A 16,549-nucleotide genomic window follows, 5' to 3' on the forward strand; every position below is an offset into this window, starting at 1 on the left:
TTTTGCAATTTAGTTTCTTCTTAAAGTTTTATTTTAAGAATTATATGTTAAATGGATACAAAATAGAAAATAGACATTCATTATTATTTTATTTAAAATTTAGATCTTCTAAATTTCTAAGTTTGAAAAATAATCAAGACTCTCTTTTGAAAAATAATTGAAACTTATTTAGACTTTTTAGATTTCTAAAACTGTCAAAAGGAAGATTTTCTTGTATACAACCTTCAACTTATATAAAGAAATAAAACAAAAGGTTAAAAGTAGATATTATATTTTTATTAATGGTAATAAATATGATTTTAAAAGAGGTATTAACTAGATAGTGTTAAAGTTCAATAAGAAACAATAACTTTCACATGTATTGTAATTTTAAATAAAATATTTTATGATGTCAACATTTAATTATGTATTTATTGTTTTATATAATATTTTAAATTTTATCATTATTATATTAGTAATATTATTTTATTGCATTATAATTAAATATTATTATTTATTATAATTTTTATTATATCGTTAATAATGGACAAATCTTTTAAAATCTTATCATGGTAGAAATTTTTCTTATTTCTAATGTGATTCTTCTTCAGATCGAGAATATGTGAAAGTTGTTCATAATCATTACAAAAAGCTTTATTTTACAATTTTTTATTTTGAATGTGAAATGTGTTGAAAATTTCATATTGATTAGAGATAAGACAATTTCATAACATATAAATAAGGTGTAAACCTTATCTTACAAGCCAATTTTATGGGGTTGAGTTAAGCTTAAAGTTCAATTTCTTACCATGGTATCAGAGGCAAGTTAAAGCCATGGTTTCATATCGATATTACTTTTATATAAGCTTAATTACTCAGATGATCCCAACTTTGGTAGTACTGTGTCCGCTTTAAAAAAAAAAGTTTCAATACTAATGACGACGATAGCATGTTATGTGTCACTCTGTAATTTTTTAAAAAAAAAATTTGCAAACATTTTTATTGTCACGTGTTAGGTTCCTGGTATGACATGTGACATTATCAATGTTACGTGGTAGTGGCAGGACATTGTCAATGTCACTGCCAATTGTTATTATCCTGATTCCAATTTAGTCCTTATATATATGTCTCTTTGGTTCAATTTAGTTCCTACTTATCTCTTTTTGATTCAATTTTGTCCCAATTTTTTTAAATAGAACAATGTTGTCTCTCCGGTTTGAGACCAAATTTATTATTTATATAAATGTCATACTGATATTATTATTTTTTATTAAAAATAACTTTTTAACATATTACATTATTGTATATTACTAACCCATGTTTTGTTAATAATTTTATTTCAAAATAAAACAATATTGTGTCTCTCCAATTTGGGAAGAAATTTATTATTTGTATCAAATGTTATAATTGTATTTTTTTATTAAAAATTATTGTTTAACATATTACATTATTGTATATTACTAACTCATGTTTTGTTAATAATTTTTTTTTTCAAAATAAAACAATATTGTGTCTCTCCAATTTGGGAAGAAATTTATTATTTGTATCAAATGTTATAATTGTATTTTTTTTATTAAAAATTATTTTTTAACATATTACATTATTGTATATTATTAACCCATGTATTATTAACCATTTCTTTTACAACTAAATTTTAATATAAATATTAGTACTTAATTTTGTAAAGGTATGGATTAAAATAAATATATTTTAATTATTAATAAAATTGAGAAAAAATTGAATGAAAGAGACATATCTTGGGACTAAATTGAACCAAAGATATAGACTAAATTAAAATCAAAACGATGACATTAGTAGTGACAATGGCATATGTCACAGTAGGGACCTGACAGGTGGCAAAAAAAATTTTCTCAAAAACATATTAAAAAATAAAATGATAATGATAATAATTTTAAAAATTAAAAAATTACAGAGTGACACGTGACATGCTATTAACGTCATTAGAAAATTTTTTGGACGCAATTAAAATTTTTTTAATGGCAGGTCCAAGTTGACACACTCCCATCTCCCACCAAAAAGAGGATCATTTAAGTAATTAAGCCTAAATTTAAAAGTTCAAAGAATTTATAATTTATACTTTTTTAATAATACAATTATTGATTTTCTTAAAATTATTATTTAAATTGTATTGCAACTTGAAATCAAGTATTATTTATAATATTTTATTATTTAATTTATTAATAATGTCATTATTCAATTATTTATTTATTATTTTGTATCATATTTTAATTATTATTATTATTATTATTTTGGTTATTCACATATTTTCACCAAATTTTCTGATTTATTTATCTTCCAAATTTTGTTTCAATCTTAAATGCGAATTATTTAATAGTCTATAAATATGTGAAAGTTGTTTAGAAACATTAAAATAGTTCACTCAAAAGATATTATGTTTATAAATATTTTTTTTTGAATTTTAATTTTTAATTTTGTTACCATATTTTTAGAGTTTTTTTTTTTTGAGATTTTGAATTTTAAACTAAAAGTTTATTACTATATGTATCAAATTTCAAATTCGAGTTTCAATTTGGACAATGTAAATATTAATTTTAGAGTACCTATCACGGGATTTTAAAAATTATAATGTATTTAGTATATTAATTTGAGTATATTGAAGTATAATAATTTAATTATTTTTATAATGAAAATATATTTAATTTGTTTATATATATTTTTAATAAATATATTGTATATAATTATTTTAAATAATATATTAAGATTGAGTTGATCAAAATTAATAATTTAAATTTAATTTTAAATGAAATGTTGGTTAAATAATATAGAAAAGTATAAATGTTAAATTTTTTAATAATAAAAAGATGCATCGTACAAAAGATATTGAGTACATTCTACTTATAAAAATATAAATGTCAGACTAACAAAAAAGAAAATGTGAAGAATAGATAATATAAATCTACAAATAATAAACCATGCAAAATATATGATTATATATATATATATATATATATATATATATATATATATATATATATATATATATATAATCATGAATATAAGTATAAATTGGCATGTTTATGAAATAAATGAGATATATGTGATGTAAAAAATATTTGTGATAAGGAATATGAGTGCAGTTAAGAGTTTCGTTGGAAGTAAGATGTAAGCAGGGTTTTTTTATTATTATTTCTTTGTTTGTTGGAAAGCTAGGTGCTCTTAGGTTGAATGTTGTTTAAACACTTTCTCAACTTTTAATCAATGGAGTCTGTCAACCAAGTTGTTAAAGATATCAATGCAATTCTTTATCTTTTACAAGCATGTAGCTTAAGTGAGGTCTAGGTGGTGTGTTAAGTAGTGGTGGATCTTGACCAATATTATTGGGGAATCAAAATAATACATCCAAAATTATATATTTAATTATTGTCACTAATATAATCAAAATGAATACATAATTTAATATAACGATAACTAAAAAAGAAATGACACATATCTAAAAGATTAATTGTCCTTCGTTTCCTTCAGATCCTATAACTCATCAATAATTGAATTATAACTAAAATTTTTTACTATTTATTTTTCAATGTAAATAATCATATTGTCAGCAAGAAATTCATCTTCCATTTTATTTTATTCTGCAATCTTATTTTGATAATCTTGATTGTAGAAAATGATCTTTATGTTGTAGTTGTAGAGATAGGAAGAGTTAAAATAAGACGAATCAAAAAATCAATCAAGTAGAATATCCTTGACTTTCTTGGTCTTGCCAAAGATTGACATAATTCAAGCATAGTTGATAAATTCTTTAAATATGAATGGTTAGGAGCATCAATATAAAATGTTGAAGTTGAAATTTTAAATTAATCTTCTCTTGCTCACTGAAATACAGTTATAAAAAAAAACACCGTACAATATTTTTTTCGTATATAGTCATAAAATAAAAAACTAATATACAAGAGACTCGTTAAATAAATTATTAAACTAATATTTCACTATCAAGTGAGACAAGAGAGAGAATTACCTTCTTTATTTCTTTGAGAATGAGAAAGAACAAATGTAAAATTTGAGCCAAAATAATAGATCTTTTTCTCTCCAGAAATAAAAGAAAGCAAGTGAGAACGAAAAATAAGAACAATTTATAAGAAACTCAATACATAATGAAAAATAAATAAATGTCTTTTGATTTTTTTATTATGTTTGATTTTGTATTTTATTATTTATTAACATTAAATAGTGTGTTTTATAAAAGAAATAAAAATATTTAATTTAATTATCATTATTTATAATATATTACCTATAATATAAAAAAAAATCACTTTTTGAGGGGGTCATGGCCCCTCTAGTCCCCACAATGCCCCGCCACCGGTATTAAGGGTGCACAAGTGAGAGTTAGTCACTCAAGAACTAATATTGAAATGGGTGAAGGTTCTATAATTTGTTAGAACAATCTAGAATATATATATATATATATATATATATATATATATATATATATATATATATATATATATATATATATATATATATATATATATATATATATATGCCATTCAAGTAACATTATGAACATTAAACAATGTGATGTTTGAGGATGTTTATTACAAATGTGAATAAAGATGAGCTCAAACTAGAGGACTCACTCCAACAAAATGTTCACATGTGTGTTTGTAAGCATGTATTGTCACAATAGTAATTGATGAAATATTAATAAATTAGGAAAAATTATACTGTGACTACCATTTTTTGACTCTCATCTTTTATTTCCTGACGTGACTTGGTGTGGGTCATTGATTCTTTCAAAGGAAAAAATAGTGGTACATTAGTCAATGACCCACACTAAGTCACGTCAATGAGTAAAGGATGAGAGTTAAAAAATGAGAATCATAGTATTATTGTATTATATATATATATATATACATATATATATATATATATATATATATATATATATATATATATATATATATAATGATGATAAGGTTAGTATTATTGTATTATATGTATATTATTGAATTATATGCATATAATGATGAAAAATTTAAGTGAATAACGGAAAGAGATATTTAAATTAAAGAGTTATGATTTTCTATGAGTGAGATGATTATTAAATAATCATGTTTAATATCAATGTGTCTTCTATAAAACATATTATCAATTACATTACTGATATTTAAATTAAAATTGAAATCATCTTTTATGATATATGGTGTGTAATGATATATCCAAAATTTTAAAAGATATTTATGTACTGAAATTTTGAATTTTATAAGATGTAAAATTATAAGGGTAAAATGATCCTATTGAATTTAAAATATATTAAATACATATTTAAAGAAGTTTCTTATAACTTGTATCTCTTTACAATTTAAATGATACAGTACAAGTGACTATCTTAACAAGTAAATTCTAAAATTAAAAGTGATTTTAGTTGGACATACCATCACATTAGCACCATCATTCACTCAATATCTCTTCATCTGTTCTTATATTATTAACACTTAACAAAAAAACCACGAGCAAATTTTAGGTAAATCTGGGGAATACGTTTAAATCTCATAAATGAAAATAATACAAAAAATTTTGTAGGACATATAATATATTAAGTGATGTATTTTATTATTTATTGTCCCTGTATAATAATTTAACGTGTTATGGTGTGATAGTTATTTGTGATGCACGTGAATTGCAAGAGAACAGCTGTATTATCATTGTTGGCAGTAGGGTCTTGTCGTGTCGTTGAACACCTTGACAGCAACACGAACGTGGGGAGCTATTAAAATGAAAGGAGTGTGAAGTTTCCCAATACTATGGCAGCGACTCTCCAATGAGTGTCCTTCATAATTAACTTGTCATTTATGGCCAATCAGATGAGCTGGTAGGTAAAAATATTGTAGCAGGGCATAAAAAACTTGGGAACATCATATATTTTTACAATCAATAATAATCAACCAACCAACCAGATAATTAATATATTTATATTTTAATTATATCTGTTTTAAATTAAATTAAAAATGTCTAGCAAGTATTTAATTAATAAAAAATATCAAAAAAATATTTTGTTGAATTTTATTATTTACCTATAGGACTTGAAAAGTCACATAAAATAACTCAAGAGTGAGTGGTAGTGATTATATAATAGACTCTCAGTTCATGATGTTTATTGTCTCAAGTCCATGACACTTTAAGCTAGTGTTTGGCTTTTCTTATTCTCTTGTGTGGTAGAGTGTTGTGAGGTGCACTTAAGTTCTTGCTCAGGAGAGTGTAAGTGTATTTGGGATCAAAGAGTTGTGTGTTTTCTATATGTTGTATAAATTTGCACATGACGATTATTTTTCTCCGTATTTGGAGTTTTCACGTTCTTATATTTTTTGTGTTAATCTGAATTCTTTGTTGATAGGGTGATCCTTGGGAGTAAAAATAATAATATTCTTAATTGATTATGCGTTTTCCCAACACTACCAAATTAAAAAAAAATGATAAAAGATTTAAGATAATAAACAAAATTAATATAAATTTAATTAAAATTATTCAAAATTTATAAATTTGAAGGTTAACTAATATTTTTTATGAATAAAGTAAAAGATAAATTGTTTAAGACAATAAATGGAAAAAATTTCACAACTTAATTTATAAATAAACTAACTTTAATTTATACTGAAATTTATTTTTTATGTGTTTTCTTAATATCTAAAAAATCTATTGTATTCTAACATATCAGTGGTAAAAAGTGCATTTTAAGTTTAAGTTAATCTTATAAAATCAGTTTGTATAATGAAGTTTGCACACATATTATAAATTAGTTTTATTTTTAATCGATGTAAGATTTCCAACGCATTCTTCTTACATCGAGACAAATACATCTTATATTGGATCTTCAATAAAGTTATTTATTTTTTATATATTGCTTTTATGTATGAAATAAATCATATATATATATATATATATATATATATATATATATATATATAATATTGCTTTGAATACGAAATAAAATATATTAGGAAGTTTGGTGTCAATTTAATCGGTAGCTTGTGCCATTATAATGCTTTTTAACATATCTATCAAGTATGGTCCAACACCTTCTATCTTACATGTACATGTAATTTGGTTGTCTTTTTGTTGTCTATAATACAATGAGAATGGTGTCGTAAAATGTGAACAAGTCTTGCAGTTTGTGGAGATATTTTAGAGATGTTACCGGGTTATATATATTAATTATGGTATACATTCATAGGACAAAGTAGTAATGTGAAATTAAATTTTTATATATAAATTATTATTTATAATTAACTTTTATTTATTTATTTCATTTACTCAAAACAAGCATATATGACAATGGAATAAAAAATATATATAATTATCATCTCACACCTATTTAGAAAAAATAATTATATCATCGTCTAATGATATCCAATAGATAAACTTATCACATCCAAAAAGAAAATTAATTGCTTCAAATAAAATGTAGAAAATGAACTTTCTCATAGAGAGAAATTGATAGGTCAAAAATGTTCTTTAACTTCTTAATTTCACTGTAATGCAATTTGATTTTGAAAAAAAAAATTAGAGACTACGAGTGAAAATTGAGATAAAAAGATAAAAGTGAAAAAGATACGAGGTACAAGAGACAAAAACTAAAAAAAGAAAAAAAAGAGGGGGATTCATACTTTTATGGGTTTAAAAAAAATAAAATTAATATAAATAATATAATAATTTATAAATATAATATATATAATGAAAGAGAAAATTTTGGTGGAACTCTCGCTCCTCCTTGTCATGTAGAAGATTCATCCATATATACATACATCTTTCTGTGTTAGATGTTATACATGTTGCAGAATTTTCTATTAACAAAGGATAATAGAGACTCTCAATTGAGAGTGATTATTATAGTTAACAAGTGTTTTTTGTCAAGCATACTAAATCGTTCAAGTAATAAAATAGAAAATTCAGATATCATAATCTCAAAGAGACTTGCGTTGTTTGGAAAACCATGATTATTTATTAATTTAGACAAAAACTTTGAGTGATAAAATAAATATTGAATGTGCGAAAGATTTTAAAATCTAGAAAAGAATTAAATCAATATAAATTCTTATGTGGTAGAATTTCATGCATCAAATTAATATGAAAACTTTGACAATATATTTCTAATTCTTAACTCTAGCATTCACATCATGTAACAAGATCTAATAGCTTAGCGACAAGTCTAAACTTTAATAAGAACCTTAATATCTTAGACATTTCCTTATTAAAAGTTTACATTAAGCCTTAAGTTTGGATGCCAAGAATGATCAATAATGTACTCTATGTCTAGATGCATAATCAATTAGTTGTCTATCATAGTTTAGGTTCTAATATCGTGTTTAATGATTAGATATCCATAAATATGCAATCAATAATTATCATGCAATTAAGATCGAGAATAAAACACAAAAGAGAGTATGGAAAAGAAATATATTGAATAATAACATAAATCACAAAGAGTTAAAATACATTATGTCTAACTTCCGTGAAGACGAGAGTTAGTTACTACTATATTTCGAACCCTAGAAAAAAAATATATTAAATGCCTCCAACTAGCCTCTAGATCTTTTGTTACTTTGTAAGACTTTTTATTTATAGACTTTTCAGAACTAAACTGGGTCTTAAAAAAATTGTAATTGATGATCATTAATATGTTTTTTTTTTCATCTTATGAGATTCTTATATTTTTGATATATTCTTCAATCTTCTAGAATTTCCATATCTTTAATATAAGAGTCGTTCTTCTAGGATTTCCATATCTTTGATATATTAAAATCTTATGAGATTTTCACTTACTTAACTACAAAATATTTCAAAAATAAAATCTAAATACTTATCTATTCCAAAATTATCTAATTAAATCTTATTATATAATAAAATTTAAAATACTTATATTTTCTAATATTATCTAATAAAATCTTAATTATCTAATAAAAGATAAAATACTTATCTTTTCTTAAAATATTAAATGAATCCTTAATTATTTAAAAAAATAACAATAAAATATCAATAAAAAATATGATAATGTCAGTTATCAATTAGTCAAAATTTTATCAATTATTCAAAATTTTAACACAAAATTCTTTGACAACTTAGAATACATGTAAAAATATGATACAAGCTTCTATATTTCTCATCTAAATATAAAGGACACTTATTATATGTATAAACTTGTGAATTATGGGAATACAAATAGATGTAATAGATTATAGAATTTTATGCCATATTCATTAAATGTATTTTTTGTCAAATAGTAAGTTACTCATATATATATATATATATATATATATATATATATATATATATATATATATATATTAAGTTTTATTTTAATTAAAATTTATTTAGTCAAGAAGAAGGGTGCAGTAAAAAATATAACTTTTATTTGAACTGAATTCATCCACTAAAATAAAATAGCAAGTGATGCAACGAACAATTTAAGAAAAAAATAGTGATTCATACAGGTTTATGATTTTGTTAACTATTTTATTGTGTATATAAAAAATATAAATCGAAAATATTATATTAAATTGTAAAATCTTATAATTCTTCAAATTAACTATAATTGCGATTAGTTTAGGTTTAGTCTTTTATATATATATATATATATATATATATATATATATATAAAATTTTAATTGTATATATACGCGGATTATTGAATCCTAATGCAAAATAAAAATTTGTTTTTATCTTTAAATTCAAGTATAAAATTTTTGTTTTATTTTCATTTTTTGTCCAAAAAATTATATATTTATGACTAGACTTGTCTAGTTTTAGACATTAATCAAATGTTTTTTTTTTTCATAAAAAAGTTACTACAAAAAAATATTATATATTAAGTATTAAATATAAAATGATATACATTCTTTCTTGAAAGTAAGAAATTATAATTACATAAATATCAAATAGAAGTATAAAGTATTAATCGATCAAATAAATATAAAAGGGTAAAATTGATTAAAAGGTTTTTAAATAATTTAAAACTAAAACATTATAGGAATCATACCCATATTTAATCAATATTCAATGAATTTACTTAATATTTCATATGTAGAAGTAAACTTTTGTGAGAAAGAATTGCAACTGTAAATGTTGGTTAACAATGAGAAAAGTAAAAATCACATAACCACGATGCAGCTTCTACAAGAGAAAAAGGAGATTGGAGCAAAACTTAAAGGGATGAATAAGCCGAAAAGGAGAGTAAATTGGAGCCATATTTTTGTTGCAGAAAAGTTTCAAGGGTCACTGTGGTGCTTCCACGACCACTTCGACAAATTTTGGAAGTTTGTTTTATTTAATTTATTTGTATAACAATAATTTTCACGTTAGTTTTGTCGCTGGACTCTTCCCCATGACACGACGCAAGAAAAAAAAAACATTTGTAGTAGTTTATTTTTAAAAGGTAAATGGCGAAGATAACCAACCTAGTTATTGGTAGTTTTAAGCAGAGAAAACAAAACAGAGGAAGAGAAAGTAAAGAAAGAAAACTTTAAAAAATAAATAAAGGAAGAATATAATAAAATGGAAGTTGTTTGGTTGGGAAAAACTAAATTAAAAAATAATTTTAAATTTATTATTATTATTATTATTATTATATTGTTATTATTGTTGTTCCACATGCAGTGACATTATTTCAGCCATGCCAAGACATTGAAAATTTTAAAATGGTCCTCCATAATCAATGATGGAGTATGGTAATGGATTATCGGAGCGGAGCCAATAACGTAATAAATATGTTGATATTAGTGTTCTAATTTGCAAATTTTTTAAAGAAAAAACAACGCAAACTTAACTCAATTCATAAATTGATCCGCACATATATCGTTAAAATTGACCGAGTTTATATATAAATCATATTGAAATATGTATGCTAAATTTTTAGAAGGTTTAATTGGACCTATGAACTTTCTAATTTTTAATTAGGTCTTTAAAATTAAAATCATCTATTTCATAGTTGTATTTTTGAAGTTTGTACTAATAAACTCATGAAGATTGAATTAGAAGTTGTATGCTAAGCGTGTTTATTAATGAAGTTGTGTTTTTCTCATATTAGTATAATATTTATATTTGTATTTATTATATTTTTTCTTAATACGGCAGCTTTCACAAGAAATTATTCGATTTGAAAGTTTGTTTTTTAAGGGGTAAGAAACGGACCCTCGATGATGAATCTTCAATAAATGCAGTTCCTCTTCTTCCCCTCAAGGACGGACGCACGTTCTCGGAATGGGGTTGGCCCATGACCTTTTGTTTTCTTTAAAAAATTAAAAAACAACGTGCGCGAGTATATATATATATATATATATATATATATATATATATATATATATATATATATATATATATATATATATATATATATATATATATAATATTTTAATGAAATTATGCTATTAACATATATAAATGTCAATATTTATTAAAAATTAATGAAATTTTATTTATAAATTAAATTAAATTATAAGTCTTGTAAATTTTGATATTTTTAGGTTTAATTAGTCAGATAGTCTCATTTTAATAAAGTGTATCAATTTGGTTAACTTTTTAAAAAAATTCAATTGCGTAAAAATATTTCAATTATGTCTTTTTCAGAAACAAAATTAATAAGGATGATAACGACATCCACATGTCAATATGTGGTTTTTGAAAATTTTTAAATTTTATTATTTTTTAATTTTCAATTCTTTTTTGAAAAAAAATTATTGTCATGTATCAAGTTCATGGTCCTGACACGTGACAGGATAATGGCAAGTGTAAGTATCACTGTCAAATATCATTGTTTTGATTTCAATTTAGTTATTATATTTGTATATTTGATTCAATTTTGTTCCAAAATTTTTAATAATTAAAATATATTTTTTTAATCCATGTTTTTTTATAAAATGAAAATTAATTAAGTATATACTTTTAAAAAATTAAGTTATAATATTTATATTAAAATTTAGTGGTAAAAGATATGATTAATAATACACAAATAATGTAAAATGTTAAAAAGTCATTTTTAATAAAAAAATATAAATATAAAATTTATACAAATAATAAATTTGATTTCAAATTTGAGAAACATAATATTATTCCATTTAAAAAAAATAACAATACATAGATTAATAATATACAATAATGTAATATGTTAAACAATCATTTTTAATAAAAAAAAATCAGTATGAGGTTTATATAAATAATAAACTTGGTTTCAAATTGGAGAGAAACAGGGTTGCTCTAGACAGTCATCGATAGCTCCGTCACAGTTTTGTCCTTAAAAGATACTTTGGAGGATGGAGAAAAAAAGAAGTATTTAAAGTGTACTTAACTTCGACTCTTTAACGATGTGAGACTTATTGAATATATAAAAAAATATATAAAAAAATAATAAATACATTATTTTATTATTATTTTAAAAGTAATATTTCAATTAAATATTAATACTTATTCATCTGTCAATCTTAAAAACACACATTACTTATTCACGATATTTGAAACAAGTATCTTCCATAAATTATTAAACTGACACAATTATTTACGTTTTGATCTGTAATACATCAAACAAATTCAAAGATTTGTCAAGATTTTTTATAAAATAATAAATTTTGTTTTCTTTGAATAGAGTATGAAACAAAGAAGTGTGATCCACCATTAATATTTATAAATACTAGCTCACTTTTCTATAATAATAAACATAATAAAATTATTATTAATAAAATTAAATATAAATCATTTATAAAATTTAATATATATATATATATATATATATAATAAAATATCATATCTTCATTTTATGTTAAAAAGATTATTAAATAAATATACAAAATTAAAATTAATTTAAATATTAATTTTTATCTTAGAAAATAATAATATAATAGAAACATATGACCCACACACTATTATGTCTGTTTTCGTGTGTGTATATATATATATATATATATATATATATATATATATATATATATATATATATATATATATATATATATATATATATATAATAAAGGGAGATTGGTGAAGTGAATCCACTAGGATCAGTTCTTGTGACGTCCCATTTTAATAGATTACTCTACCAAATAAAGCATCACAAAATTTTGATACCGAGAACCAATCAGATTAACATGAAACGTACGAAAAGTAACTATTACAGTCATCCATAGGAGTACTTAGAGGAAAACCTGGGCATACAACCATGCCACAAGAAAACACAATTCTAAAAGTTTAACAGTCTTGCAAAAGGGTTGCCCTCAAGGCAACTAATACAAAAAAGGCCTCATGGCCACGAACTACTCCTAAGACATCCAAGCAAGGAAATCTAGGCCGCACCGCTGCGTCTCCCAGATCCATCTCGAACCTCCCTCTCATCTGCTCCCACCAGAAGGTGATCATCGCAAAAGAGAAAACATAACAGAAACAACACAAAATGCAAGGGTAAGCTAGTGTAACTTAGAACCAACATAGTATAACAGGCAAGTATTTAAACAGTTCAAGCATGTAACACAGTGGGCACAGAAAATCATGTTATAGCAGCCAAGCAGGACACTATGACTCAATTATCCGGATAAATATATTAAGATCGGATTCACTGGACGCTTGCACTTGTGGTGGCCTCTACTGCTCTGCAGAGCCATTGCCAATGGGTTTCACCCTACCACACACAAGGTTAGCCTTTAAGCGTCTAAGGCCATTATCCTGCCAAAGACTAGGGCCTCCCGCTACTCTCACCACTTGGGTCAGTTTGCTCTACTTGAGACTCACTGACCCTTTAAAGTTTCGGGATGCGATCCTTACTTGAATCATTATCTTAATATATATACACTACACGCCACCATAAAGTCTCCCACGAGACTCATGAAATTACGCCTATCACACCAAATTCATGTTCCATACCATATCCACCACCTTTATCTCGAAACACCCAATTCTCATGCAAGTTCTCAACCAACCAACCAAATAAAATCCATGTGTTAATCATGCCAACATACCAACTTTTAGTTCATAAGATTCAAGCGACCATATATATATATATATATATATATATATAATATATATATATATATATATATATATATATATATATATATATATATATATATAATATATATATATATATATATATATATATATATATATATATATATATATATATTCACATGCTTTAGGTTTTGAAAGAAAAGGGGTAAATAAATAAATCACACAATTCACCCATCGAACAAAGGGAAAAACAGAATTGGAACCACCCGCTGTAGCAACCTCGCTCAAGCTAGGAGTCGTCGCCCAGGCGAGAGAAGTTGTCTCGCTCAGGCGACTGGCTCTCACTTAGGCGAGCCTACAACAGTGGGTCATTGGAAGATTCACGATCTCTTGCTCAGGCGACGCTGTCTCGCCTGAGCGAGCTGGCCTGTCGCTCAAAACGCAGCCCCTCGCCTGAGCGAGTGCTCGTGGCAGAACCAGGGTGAACATTCTGATACTCTCGCCTAGGCGAGACGAGCTCGCTTGGGCGAGAATAGCAGAGTTCACCACTGTTAACTCACATGCAGTGGCGGAAACAGCTCAGATCCACTCCCAAATACACATGCAACTCCATTTCATTCAACAAAAGCACACTATGCATGCATATAAGCATAAAAACGACCAAAAACAGCCAAGAATAGTTCAAGATCGATGAATCTAGCTTCCCTTACCTTGCTTAGATGATAACAAAACGACACTGACCCGCAACAGAAATACCACGGCTCCAAGGACTATATTAGAGAGCTGAAACAGAAAGATTCGTACAACACGAAGTTAAGAGACTTAGCCCTAACTTAACCAATGTGCTTAAACAGTGGAAGGAGGGGAAGAAAGTAGACCAAAGGCTCTAGAGTTCGACTTACCAGGGAGTACAGGGTCGATCTTTGCTACCTCAGGATGGAAGAAGACTGTGCCCTAGCAGAGCCTTGCTGAAGGATAGAGTGTTTGAGGAAGAGGGCAGCTCTGGAAAATAGAAGGGTGAAGAATGAGTGAGTTGGAAGGGTATAGGGGTCCTACAGAAGGGCTGGCCTTGGGCCTCCGAAAAGGCCAGGTCCAAACTCTATAGCACTGAAAAAAAAGGCTTACAGTTCTTAAATAAAAAAATTTCTAAATAAAAATAATCATTTTATCAATTTCAAGTTTCTTTAAGTTTTTTTTTTTAATTTGACATATTTTAAACTTAATAATTTTACAATTATAACTACTTACTATAAAATAAATAAATTTTTTATAAAAATGTATTAAATTTATTTATATTTATATTTTAATTTTATATATTTACTTAATAATATTTTTAACATAAAATGAAGATATGATATTTTATTATATATATATATATATATATATATATATATATGTATAATTTGTTAATAGAAAATATTACAGATAGATTAGTCAAGATAATATAGTTTATGAAGAACGTGTTATATAAGAAACTGAAAAATAAAATATATGGTTTCTAGTACGTGATTGATCGGGAGAAAAAAGAAAGAAATTTTTGTAGATTGTTTAATGAGAAAGCGAAAATAATTAAAAAACACACACACTACTATTATATTTATGTTTTTCATATTTTAAAACGTTTTGGTAGGGGTGGCATACGGGCCAGCCCGGCCCGTTTTGGCCCGGCCCGTATGTGGCCCGTCAAAAAACGGGCCGGGACGGGCCAGTCCGTCAAATAGAAACGGGCCAATAATCACAACTCGTCCCGTATAGGACGGGCTAACGGGCCGGGCCGGGCTGGCCCGTCTAGTTTTTTTTTTAATTTTTTTATTTTTTTTAATTAGTTTTCAAATTTTTTAATTTGTTTTATTTTTTAAATTTGTTTATATATACATATAAATTATTATTAAAGTCATATTTAATCAAATAAAATATTATTTTAAATTTTAATTGATTAGTTAATGTTTTTAATTAGATAAGTTAAAATAATTATTAAATTTACATATTAAATTATTCAATTATAACTAATAATTCAAACTTAATTTGTAGGTGTTGATGATTTAAATTACAATACTATTATATATTTCTACATTTAAAATATATAATCTAAAAAGTTAATCTTTTTAATTATTTTTATTTTATTTTATTTTTTTAAAACGGGCCAACGGGTCAGGACGGGCCGGCCCGTACTTTGGCCCGTAAAATTGACGGGCTGGACGGGACGGGCCAGAACGGGCTGACGGGTTGAAATCTTCAACCCAGCCCGTTCCTTTTAGCACGGGCTGGCGGGCTGGCCCGTTGGGCCCAACCCGTTTTGCCACCCCTACGTTTTGGTATCCTCAACGGTATCTTTTTTGTTATGGAGGAAAACAATGCATCACATCCTCATACCATAATCAGTCAACAACAACAAATACTTCTTTATATAATTATAATATTATAAAAAATACTTTTTATAACTTTAATATATTTTAATAGTATTTTTGAATTATAGTTTAGTTTTTACTACCATTAAAAAAAACACATATTCGTAAGGGTCATAATTCATAACTAAAGTATAGTATGGTAATTTTTCTTCACTTATTGATAGAAAAAGCACTTTTCATGTCACAATCTCGGAAAC

The sequence above is a fragment of the Vigna unguiculata genome, chromosome 3 (assembly GCF_004118075.2).
Source record: "Vigna unguiculata cultivar IT97K-499-35 chromosome 3, ASM411807v1, whole genome shotgun sequence".
NCBI classification, from domain to species: domain Eukaryota; kingdom Viridiplantae; phylum Streptophyta; class Magnoliopsida; order Fabales; family Fabaceae; genus Vigna; species Vigna unguiculata.